Genomic DNA, 12,647 nt, shown 5'->3' with positions numbered 1-12,647 from the left:
TTATCCCAAAGGTGAATGATAGAATGATGAAACATGTTTAAAAAGATGAGCCACTTGGCTGCAGGGTAAAAGAAGGGTGGTGTGGAGGAAAATACTGGAGACAGGGAGGATGGGGCTCTTGGAGTAATTCAGAAGAGACAGCAAGAGGCAAACCTGAAAGGACTTTTTTTTTTTTTTAATTTTTGACAGGCAGAGTGGACAGTGAGAGAGAGAGACAGAGAGAAAGGTCTTCCTTTGCCATTGGTTCACCCTCCAATGGCCATCGTAGTAGGCGCGCTGTGGCCCGCGCACCGCGCTGTTCCGATGGCAGGAGCCAGGTGCTTATCCTGGTCTCCCATGTGGGTGCAGGGCCCAAGGACTTGGGCTATCCTCCACTGCACTCCCTGGCCACAGCAGAGAGCTGGCCTGGAAGAGGGGCAACCGGGACAGGATCGGTGCCCCGACCGGGACTAGAACCCGGTGTGCCGGCGCAGCAAGGCGGAGGATTAGCCTACTGAGCCGCGGCGCCGGCCCTGAAAGGACTTTTTGACCAATTACGTGTTTGGGGTGGAATTAGTTGAAAGAAGGGAAAGAGATTTTATTAATTTTCCAAGTTTCCTATTCATATAGGAAGGATACAAAAGTTTTCACTGCAAGTGAGCATTTGGCTCCACAGTTAAGATGCCTCTTAGGATGCCTACATCCCATATCAGAGTGCCTAGGTTTGAGTCACAGCTCATCTCTTGACTTCAGCTGCCTGCTAATGTGTCCCCTGGGGGGTAGCAGTGGTGGCTCAAATAAGAGACCTGGATTGAATTCTTGCCTGCCAACTTCAACTTGGCTCACCCTCAATTGTTGAGGGCATTTGTAGGGGTGGGGTGAATTGGTGAATGGGTTCTCTTTCAGTCTGTTACTGTCTTTGTATCTCCCTCTGCATCATTGTCTCTTAAATAAATAAAAATTAGAAGCAAAAAAAAAATGTTTTGAGTAGAACAGTGCTGGGAAGATAGAAATTAGTTGGTGAATGTTGTTTAAGGCACTCTAGATCCAGTTGGGAATATTTAGTAGACAGTTGGTTAAATGGACCTGGAATTCAGGAAAGTCTGGTCTAGAGAGTTTATCAGCTAATCAAATATCAAATAATATCAGCTAAATGACACAGAGTTACTCAGCTTCAGTGAATGATAGTTGTAGCCATGGCAGTAGGTACTTCATGCATGTGAACACATTTATTCTTCCTTACAACCCTAAGAAGTAGGCACTTTTCTTAGTCTCATTTTATTTTCTTTTTTTTAAAAATATTTATTTATTTATTTATTTATTTATTTATTTGAAAGGCAGAGACAGAGAGAGAGAAGGAGAGAGAGAGAGAGAGAGAGAGAGAGAGAGAGAGAGATTCCCCCATCTGCTGGTTCACTCCGCAAATGACCAGAATGGTCAGGGCTGGGCCAGGCCAAAGCCAGGAACCAGGAGCTTCTTTTAGATCTCCCACATGAGCGCAGGGAACCAAGTACTTAGGCCATCTTCTGATACTTCCCCAGGTGCATCATCATAGAACTGGATCAAAAGTGGAGCAGCAGGGACATGAACCCACGCCCATATGGGTTGCCGGCACGGCAGGTGGAGGCTCAACCCTGTATGCCATAGCGTGGGCCCCTGGAGAAGCTCTTTAAAGCATATTAGAATCTTTTGTGTCTGGAATAGTTTAAAAATAGGAGTCCCCAGAAATAGGGGAAAGAGCTGTGTAGATCTTTGAGGCTTTTTTCAACCTTAGATCTGATGCTAAGTTCCCTTTTTCCAGAACTGAAGTTACTGTATTCTGCCCCAAAAGATGCAATTTGGAATTCTGACATGATTAAAACTTCTAAATAACTTTTTTTAGGATTAAAACAGCATTTTATTATTTTGTGCACTATGATGCAAAATAATTAGAAAAATAATTTGCTCAAAATTAGAGAGAATTGTGCATCAGTACATATTTGCAACTTTATTCCCAGATTCATTGAAATAACAACACTAATTGGATGTGTTAAATGGCCATATCCTCATTATTTCTTAGTCATTCCATCATCTTTCTTAATCACGAGTCACACCTCTTAGCTCACTATGCCAAGAGTCCTTAACTTTCTTTGAACTTAGAGTGCCAATTTCTTCACTGTTTCTGAACATAAACTTTTGATTTCTTTTGCGTCTTGTGTACTTAGCTCTTATAGCACACCCCAGAAAACATCTGCAAATGACCAACTATTTTGAAATAATGGTTTGTATAATAGAGTTGTATTTTGAGAGTTAATAGTCCCATTTTCTAAATGAGGAAATATCGACGACGTTGGGTGACCCGCATAAGATCACACAGCAACACTCTGCCAGAAAATGACAAGACCAAGGCAGTGTGGCTCTAGTGTCTGTGCTTTTCACCATTGTGCTATACTGCCTCTCAGCATAGATTATAGAGGAGAAAATAGGACTGAGAGCAGAATTGTAATGATCACTGGTATTTAAGGCATGGCTAGATCTCTGGGAAGAAAACTGACGAAGATTAGCCAAGGAAGTAGTGGGAAAATTAGGGGAGTGTTGTCAAGGAAGTTAAAGGAAGAGCATTTCAAGAATGGAGGTCAGTGGAAGGCCCTTGGTGATAGCAGTTTTCGGGAAACCAGACATGCACACCCCAATAAATGAGGAGATGGAGCAAAATGAAAGTCAATAAAGAAAAGGAAGCAGATTCCAGCACTGAGGGCGATTGAATTTGCTTTGTCTGTACCTTACTGCAGCTGAAACAAGTACCATGAACTTCAGGAAAGGGAGATGAGAGGTGTATGTATCATCAATTGCACATTTCCTTGGCATATTTATCAAGAAGTTTCCTATGATTCTTACTAAGTAAAGACTGTGTCACATATGGAGTGAATTTATTTGTATGATACAGATATACAGAAATTTGTGGATTTGAGCAAGTAAAAACAATCTAGTCTGCATCCCACCTCTTGTAGATGTACAAGTGTAGTGCCAAGGCAAATCAATACTCTCTGAATAGAAGTTTAAGTTCTCTCTTCGCTGTTGGCTTTACTTTTATTTCTCTTGATGCCTAATTGTTTTTTCATTTCCCTTATTGTGCTTTTTTGTTTTATTTTCTTGTATCTGAATTAACAGCTGCTCAAAATAGTTGATTCATTTTTGTATTCAGAAACACTCCAATCCATTCAAAATGTGTACTCTTGTGCTTCTTGCATGCTGGCTTCAGGTGGTACACAGCAGCTCCTGGTAACAGCTTAACAGTCTCTGACTCAAGTTCTGAGTCATTTAGGAAAGTTTCCCCTAAGAAGCACATTTAGACCCTGGCTTCCCAGCCGGTTGCGTTCTCAAACATTTACTTATTACTTGCAAGGCTTCCTGTAATTTCTGGGGAGAATTATTAAACATTGTCACTTTAAAAATGCTCCTGGTTATTCATCCTGATGTCCATTGCAGAGCTGCCCATTTGAGAAACAGTTGAATTGCAAACCAAGGCCTGCAATTGGAGGGTCTGTTCTTGGACCTTTTAATTTGAGTTTCAAATCTGGAACCACTGTTTTCTTGTATATGGAAACAAGGCATTTTTGTTTTCTTAGACCTCTTGCTGAACCCTGCTTTATGTTCCTCTGGAGATACCTATCTCTTTCAGACACTTTAGCAGTCTCCCACAGTGAGCCTCTTTATGGGACATGGAGCCTGTATTTTAAAATAATACCATCCACACTGTCCAATATCTTAGAAGATATGCCCAGCTATATTTTTATGTGTGTGATTTATTTTTTTATATAGGTAATCTTATCACTCTTAGGTTCAACCAGATTTGTTAGAAATGGAAAATCCTCACAAATTAGTGACAGAGCAATTCATAAGCAGAGACACATTTGATATAGAAGTTTAGCAATTATATTCAATGTATCCATATTAAATTTGAAAAGTAGGGGCTGGCGCTGTGGTATAGTGGGTAAAGCTGCTGCCTGTGGTGCTGGCATCCCATATGGGCACCGAGTCCTGGCTGCTCCACTTCTGATCCAGCTTTCTGCTGTGGCCTGGAGCAAGTTTTTGGGCCCCTGCACCCACATATGAGACCCTGAAGCAGCTCCTTGCTTCTGGCTTCAGATGTGCCCAGCTTCTGGCCGCTGCAGCCATTTGGGGAGTGAAGCAGCAAATGGAAGACCTCTCTCTCTTTTTCTCTCTCTGCCTCTGCCTCTCTGTAACTCTGCCTTTCAAATAAATCTCTAAAAAAGTTTTCTGAAAAATAATCTAATTAGTATTTCCTTTATTATCAAAAAAAAAGGGGGGGAGGGGGAAGCAACAGCAAAATCCTTTCTAACAGGTGAAGTCTCAGGAGATACCTTACAAATAAGTAATTTCAGACATTGGACTTCTTACGTGTGCATAAAAAATGAGAACACACAGAAACTCTCCCTCTGATTTTTCACTTGGGAGCTCATGCACATGCCCTGATTTAGAACCTGCTGCTCCGCTATTCCAGGATTGACCCCTTTCTCTCCTTTCCCTCAGGCTTAAATCCTTCTGGAATCACTGACACTGGCAACGTGCAGAGAAGTAGCAGCCGGGTTCAGCCGTCTGATTCAGATCCTCTCAGGAGAGAGGTAGAGCTTGTTTTATGTGAATATCCTTGACATAGGAATTGCAAAGTAATTACACTGACTGAAACCTAATTTACAATATGTTTGTTGAAATAATAATGAGAAACAGACAAAATTTCTTTTTAAAACTAGCTTGGAAACTTTCATCAGTTAAGAAGAAACAAGCTGTTTTATTAATTATTTTTGAACTAAGTAAAAGAATTTTCTTTTTGATTAAAATTATTTGAAGTTTCCTTTAAAATTTCCACTGAGCCTGGGACATAGGTGTTTAGAATGGTTTTTTGCAAACTGTTTGAACAAAGTAACCTCTGTTACCCAGACTTTATGCCACAAAAGTGAGATGTATGACAAGACTCCACTGAAGACTCTCAAGTGCAGCCTCTACAGAGACAGCAGAGTTACCATGTGGCTCTTGTGTAAGACGTTGAGCTGATGCTACCACAGCTAGAGAAAGGGATGCCTCCAGGACGCATTCGTACTGGAATGCAGTTTCCATAATATGGTGAGCTTGGGGACTGCCAGGATTCCCAGACAAGCAGCCCTGGCTGTAATGGGGCTGGTGTAGGGAGAGTCTTCTTAACGGAAAGCTTTTAATCAGAAGAGCAAATATAAGTCCTCTCTTGCCTGAGTGTAGAGTTAGACAGCCCTTGGGAGTGGTGCACTTTTTCACAGAATTTACATATGGAGGTTGTAAGCACCATGAGTAACGTGATCCTTACATACAATAAAAATAAAATCAGAAAAATGAACATCAGAAGAGAAATCTGTCAAGGAAAACTGTCTTGATTTAGGAACCCGTGGAATTTGGAATGAATGATGCTAACATGAAAATAAACTTTGGCAGGGAAAGATGCCAAGAAGGAAAGGAATTGAAAATAACCTCTTTTCATTTCTTGGCAGTCTGAAAGGAACATTGGGCTGGAAATGCATAGAATCACTGTGCCCAGATCCCAAGCAGGACTTTGTGGTTTGTTGGAGAACAACCCTACTCACTTATCAAACCTAGAAAGATGGAAGGATTAATTAAGTGTGCCAAATTGTCTTCTTTTTGGTCCTGGATTATTTCTTTAATCTTCCCAAAGTATTTCACAGGTATTAGCATCAAGTTGGTTGATAATGGTTAAAGATACTACTACTAATAATATTAACTGTTATTGCTGAGTGCACTAAACATTTTATAAATATTGTCTTACTTAATCCAAACAACTTACTTTTATGAAATAAAAGAGTTAAAAAGAAATTAGGCAACCTGGCCTAGATCACACAGCTGATAAGTAGTGGAGCTCAAACTAGAAAGCAAGACAAAACTATACTCTTAGGCTATTGCTTCACTAAATAATAAAGGGGAATGTTAGAATGAAAATATGGAGAATGTAAAGTAAAACACCTTTTTAAAAAAGTTGTAGCCTCAATGTTCAGCCTTGTTTTTAAGATATGGCTTAAGATACTTGTGTCCCGTGTTGGAGTATCTGGGTATGATATCCAGCTCCAGCTCCAGCTCCAGATTCCAGCTTCCTGCTAATGCAGATCCTGAGAGGCAGCTATGACAGCTCAAGTAATGAGGTCCTTGCTGCCCATGTCGGAGACCTGGATTGAGTTCCCAGCTCCAGGCTCTGGATCCAGGTCTACCCCAACCATTGTAGATATCTAGGGAGTGAACCCGCAGATGGGAGCTCTCTGTCTCTCAAGAAACAAAACAAAACAAAACTTGTAGTCCATAATTTGAGTGTAAATTAACCACAGATGTTCTCTGGGATCCACAAAATTATTACTCTTTTCTATTTTAATTAGTTTTTTTTTTTTTTTTTTGTGGGAAAGGCAGAGTGGACAGTAGAGGGAGACAGAGAGAAAGGTCTTCCTTTTTGCCGTTGGTTCACCCTCCAATGGCCGCCGCGGTAGGCGCGCTGCGGCTGGCACACCGCGCTGTTCCGATGGCAGGAGCCAGGTGCTTATCCTGGTCTCCCATGTGGGTGCAGGGCCCAAGAACTTGGGCCATCCTCCACTGCACTCCCTGGCCACAGCAGAGAGCTGGCCTGGAAGAGGGGCAACCGGGACAGGATCGGTGCCCCGACCGGGACTAGAACCTGGTGTGCCAGCGCCGCAAGGCGGAGGATTAGCCTGTTAAGCCACGGCGCTGGCCTGTAGATACACTTTTTAAAATTTTTATTTATTTATTTATTTTTGACAGGCAGAGTTAGACAGTAAGAGAGAGAGAGAGAGACAGAGAAAGGTGCCGACCGGGACTAGAAACCAGGGTGCCGGTGCCGCAGGCGGAGGATTAGCCTAGTGAGCCGCGGCACCGGCTGTAGATACACTTTTAAGAACGTTCTGTCCCGGTTGCTCCTCTTCCAATCCAGCTCTCTGCTGTGGCCCTGGAAGGCAGTGGAGGATGGCCCAGGTCCTTGGACCCTGCACCAGCATGGGAGACCAGGAGGAGGTGCCTGGCTCCTGGGTTTGAATCAGCGCTGTGCGCAGGCCGCAGCGCACTGGCTGCAGCGGCCATTGGGGGGTGAACCAATGGAAAAGGAACACCTTTTTCTCTGACTCTCTCTCACTGTCCACTCTGCCTGTCAAAAAAAAAAAAAAAAAAAAAAGAACGTACTATTACATTCTTTCCTCTCTCCCTACCTTCTCATATGGGATGCGGCGCTGCAGGTGGTGGATTAGCCAAGTGAGCCAAAGCGCTGGGCCCAGCATAACATTCTTAACCATTGGTTTCACAAAGGTATAAAACAAAATTTTACAAAACTATATTTGCAGCAATACTGATGCACACAGACATTGCTTTATTTTTTTTCTTTTTTTCTTTTAAAATTTTAGCTCCCCGCAATTAAGGGAGAACATGTGATATTCGTCTTTCTGGGTCTGGCTTATTTCACTCAACATGGTATCTTCCAGTTGCATCCATTTTGCTGCAAATGGTAGAATTTCATTCTTTTTTATAGCTGAATGATATTCTGTTGTGTGTATATACCACATTTTCTTTATCCATTCATCTAATGATGAACACCTTGGTTGATTCCACATTTTGGCTATTGTGAACAGCCCTGCTATGAACATGGTGGTACAGGCATCTCTTTGATACATTGTATAATAATGATTATACAATCTTAATTTGCCTATTCTATCTATTTTTGGTACTATTTGGCTTGAAACAATTCTTACCTAGAAACTTATTAACTTAAACCAAGTTTAAGTTTCCTTAACTAAATCAGGTTTAGAAATTTCTACAAAGTCAGACATGGAAAATTGACAAAATATCAGACTTTTGAATAGAGTTTCTAAGTGATTATAATTCTAGAAGTAAAAGTATAGTGACAGGAGCTTAGTAAATCTTAGTTTCATGAATGAATGAGTTAATGATTAAAGTGAATGAATGAGGCTGGCACCACAGCTCACTGGGCTAATCCTCTGGCTGCAGTGCTGGCACCCTGGGGTTCTAGTCCCAGTTGGGGCGCCGATTCTGTCCCGGTTGCTCCTCTTCCAGTCCAGCTCTCTGCTGTGGCCCGGGAGGGCAGTGCAGGATGGCCCAAGTGCTTGGGCTCTGCACTCGCATGGGAGACCAGGAGGAAGCTCCTGGCTTCTGGCTTCAGATCGGCGCAGCTCACTGGCCGTAGCTGCCATTTGGGGGGGTGAACCAATGGAAAGGAAGATCTTTGTCTCTCTCTCACTGTCTAACTCTGCCTGTCAAAAATAAATAAATAAATAAATAAAGTGAATGGGTGAAATCAAGTGAATGGGTGGAATTTTTGTATAGAGGATAGTTTCTTGGGAATTACTCATTCAATAATTATTGATTGATTATCTACCATGTACCATTGATGATATTGTAGTGCCATTGAACACAAAATTCAGCAGCTTACCACACTTTCCTCGAGGCCCTCACCAAAAGTCAGGCTTCCTGCCAGGCTTGACTTCTGAATCTTTCTGTAAAGACTCAGTATTCACCTTTGCAAAATAAGGAGCCTAGGGAGTGGACATTCAGCCTAACAATTGGGACACCCATGCCCCACACTGAAGTACCTGAGTTTGAGTCCCAGTTCTGGCTCCTGAATCCAGCTGCCTGACAATGAAGACCCTGGGAGGCAGTGGTGATGGCTCAACTAATTGGTTCCTGCTCTCACATGGAAGACCTTTGCTCTCCTGACTCCTGAATCCTGCCCTGTGGCATTTGGGAAGTGAACCTATGGAGGAGAGCTCTCTGTCTGTCCCTCTCTCCTCTGTATCTCAAATAAAAAAAAAATTTTTGATAGGCAGAGTTAGTGAGAGAGAGAGAGAGAGACAGAGAGAAGGGTCTTCCTTAAAAATAAGGACTTAATGAATGATTTTTATGGTCTCTTCTATTTTCTATTTTCTATGAGTATATAATTCTCAGAATAATTTTTAAAATAAGCTTTTTAATTTATGATATGTCTTAATTCATTTTGTATTGCTGCAGCATAACACCTGGGAATGGATAATGCATAAAGAAAATAAATTTATTTCTTAAAGTTGTAGAGAAGTCCCAGACTGATGGAGCCACATCTGGTAAGTCTTCTTGACACATCATAACATGACAGAAGGCATCACATAGCAAGACAGCAGGGGTATGCCAACTCAGGTGTCTCTTTAATTAATTGATTACTTTTTATTTATTTGAAAGGAAGAGAGAGAAAGATTGTCCATCTGCTGATTCACTCTTTAATGCCTGTAAGAAGCTGAGTCTGGGCCAGGTTGAAGGTAGAAGCCTCAAACCCAGTCCTGATTTCCCACATGGGTAGCAGGAGCTCAACTATTCAAACCATCACCTACTGTAATATCCCAGGGTACACATTAGTGGGAAGCTAGAATTGGAAGCAGAGCTGGGACTTGAACCTAGAACTACAATACAGGATGCCTGTGTCCCAAACAACATCGTAACTGCACTAGACACACACCCTTCTCTTATAAAGACACTAATCCCATCAAGGGGACTACCCTTGTGATCTCATGTAACCCTAATTACCTCCCAAAATCCCCACCTGTAAAACCATCAGCATATGAATTTGAGTATTAAGTTTCCAACACATAGGCTTTTGGAGGACACGTTCAAACCATAGCAGAAGTTTTAGAGTTACAGAAAAGAAAAATGCTGATTTAGTACAGATTTCCTGTATGCCACATACCCACTTTCCTTTATTATTTAATTATTACACTAGTGTTGTACATTTCTTATAATTAGTGAATTAAAATCAATACATTATTAATTAAAGTCCATATTGAATTCATTTTTATTGAGCTTTTAGCTAATTTCTTCTTTTCTGTTCCAGGATCCCCTCCAACACATCACATCACACTTGTATCTCCATGGGCCCCTCTTGGCTGGGACAGTTTCTCAGTTTGTTTTCTCACCTTGTTTCTGGTGATAACAATTTTGAGGAACATGAGGAGGTATTTTGTAGAATGTCTCTCAATTGAGATTTAATGTTCTTCTAATGATTATTATGTGCTTTGTAGAAAAAGAGTTAAAGTGCCATTTCTATCAGATCACAGGATGCCTGTACCTACAAGCCATGTACATGCTATGAACATGAATTACCATTGCTGATTTTAACTTTGGTCACCTGGATGAGGTAGTTTTTATCAGGTTTATTGACTGTAGGTTTGCTCTTTTTCTCCCACCACTCTCACCCTGCCTCTATCCATTACACTTTATGGAAGGAAGTCACTGCACAAAGGCCCCACATAAGTGGGGAGTTGTTCCTTCTTCCCTGAAAGCACAGTAGCTACATAATTTTTTGGGGAGTCTTCTGTACATGAAATTTGTCTGTTCTCTTTCATTTATTTACTTGTATCTGAATTCACATATATTTACTTTATAGCTTGGATTATGATCCAATCTTACTTAAAATATTTTTTGTTATTCAAATGTACCAGCTTTGCCATTAGGTGCTTTTTAGTTGCCTTCTGTGTCCCTTTGACATATGCCCATCAAAGCAGTTGATCTTTGTTTTTATTGTCTCCATGCTTTCTGTTGCTACAAGATACTCCAAGCTCATCTCGGGCCTTTCTTGTTTCAGTTCTGGAATCAGTCATTTCTCCAAGGAATCTCAGGTCTTTTTTATCAGAGAAGGGAACTAGAAGCCAAAATATGAGTGTGAGATAGGCTCATTGTTTTTTGCTTCCTGGTCCTCTCAGCTGACAGAGAAAAAAAATACGTGTGTATGTACTGACCCAGATATATACATATATCCATAAACATTTCTACATGGAACCTCTGTATCTGTATCAACCTAAACATGACTTTCTGCTGATTCTCCAATTCTAATCCATTGTTGCAGGAGTCCTTCTAAACTGTTCCCCTTAATCTCTGTAATCTCCCACTCCAGCAGTGAGAAAACTGGCTCCCACTATCTGCTATTTATTTAATTCTTCAATTCCAGTATACATGGATAACACTTTCAGAATTGTTAACACTATTCTGTGGTACACAATTCCATCAACTAGAGTAGAATTCTTATATACAGTGTCTTTTGCCTTAATTTTATAGCGTCCTCTCACTTATAAAGTTGCTTACGTCAGCACTCCCCACCCTCCCCTAAGACACACCTTTCAGTAAGGTGACTGCATATATTTGTAATACAATTAGACTGCATTGTCACATTCTGCATTCCATCTTGGGATCTCCCACCTCCTAGATAATTATTTTTAATTTGCATGCATTAAAGTTCCATCAGTTGGTTTTGACAAAGTCATAGTGTCATGTTCATACCATTGCATTATGATAGAGAATAGTCTCACCACCCTAAAACAGCTCCTGTGTTCACTCATTCAGCCCTCCCCTGCCCTCTGCCCTGAATTTCTGGCAATCATTACTCTTTTTACCATCTCTATAGTTTTCCCTTTTCTAGAATGCTATATAATTAGAATCATTTTGTACCTTGTAGATAAATACATTCTTTCACTTAGCAACATGTATTTAAGACTCACTCATGTATCTAAAATGTTTCTTATTTCTAAAAAAAGGGAACAAACTTCATATATTTCATATACACAATTTTAAGTGCATAATACATCCCACCCTATCCCCCCTTACCCTCACTCTCCCTCCTTTTCTTACTTTTCTTTTAATTTTTACAATGACATAGTTTCAATTTTATTTATGTGACTCAATAATCTATTTCTTTTTATCTCTGAATAATGTTCTGTTGTATAAAATACCACCCTTTTAAAAGTCTTATACCTGTTGAAGGATTGTCTTTTTGTTTACTATTTTTAGCAATTAAGAATAAAGGTGTTATAGGCATTTGTGTTCAGAAAGTCGGCAACTATCTTTTTAAGCATTTATATTTCAGGTTGATTGAAACTGTTGATTTGCAAGCACATATTCTTTATATAATTTCACAAATATAACTATTTTAAAAATAATAAACATGTTCACATAATAAATGTGTCCTGAATCAGACACCACTTTTGTATAAAAGGATAAACAATGAGCCTATAATTATTTTATAAAATAAGAGAATTTAAATTTAAGGCAGTTTAGCAGTACTTAAGAACAGACCTGTATTTGGCCAAGGGTGTTTCTTTTATATTGCAAGCAGGGAAACTTATAGGTGTTAAATTAGCTGAAAATTATTATTTTATTGCTCACTCATTAATAAAACATCTCAAAATTACATGTTTGGAAATCCAAATAAGAGAATCTGCAAGTTGGAAAAATAAACAAATCACAGAACTAGAACTTAGCCAAAAGGCCGAGAAGTGATAGAACTAGATAACTAAAAACAACTCCCTTTATGGGTATATGTATTAAACAGAACATATAAAACACCAAGAAATAGAAAGCAATGGAGAAAAGTGTCCCGCTCATCTCTAAACATATGACATGCATTACTTACAGTGCAATCCTATTGAAACATAACTTTTATCCCATAGGATGTAGGTATGTATGTGTTAAAGTGGGAATCAAATATATCCACTGAAAATCTAAAACATAATAGCTCTATGAACAAAAAACCTTTCTATAGCACTGTCTTCTATCCGATAGCAAGCTAATCTTTGCCTTTAATATTAATAATGTAAAGA

The 12,647-nt window shown here is 40.1% G+C and overlaps 1 long non-coding RNA gene across 1 annotated transcript in view; it reads left to right on the top strand.

Annotated features, from left to right (window-relative positions):
• Nucleotides 1-11,778, top strand: part of LOC133774929 (uncharacterized) — a 31,875-nt gene extending 20,097 nt beyond the window's left edge. Inside the window, exons 3-5 of the long non-coding RNA XR_009868185.1 lie at nt 4,513-4,604; nt 9,040-9,128; nt 9,890-11,778. This is a non-coding gene — a long non-coding RNA (uncharacterized LOC133774929). The remainder of the gene's footprint in view (nt 1-4,512; nt 4,605-9,039; nt 9,129-9,889) is intronic.
• The last annotated feature ends 869 nt before the right edge of the window (nt 11,779-12,647 follow it).

Source organism: Lepus europaeus, chromosome 16 (genome assembly GCF_033115175.1).
Source record: "Lepus europaeus isolate LE1 chromosome 16, mLepTim1.pri, whole genome shotgun sequence".
Classification (NCBI taxonomy): Eukaryota; Metazoa; Chordata; class Mammalia; order Lagomorpha; family Leporidae; genus Lepus; species Lepus europaeus.
The sequence above is the reverse complement of the archived record's forward strand: the minus strand, read 5'-3'. Positions and strand labels throughout refer to the sequence as shown.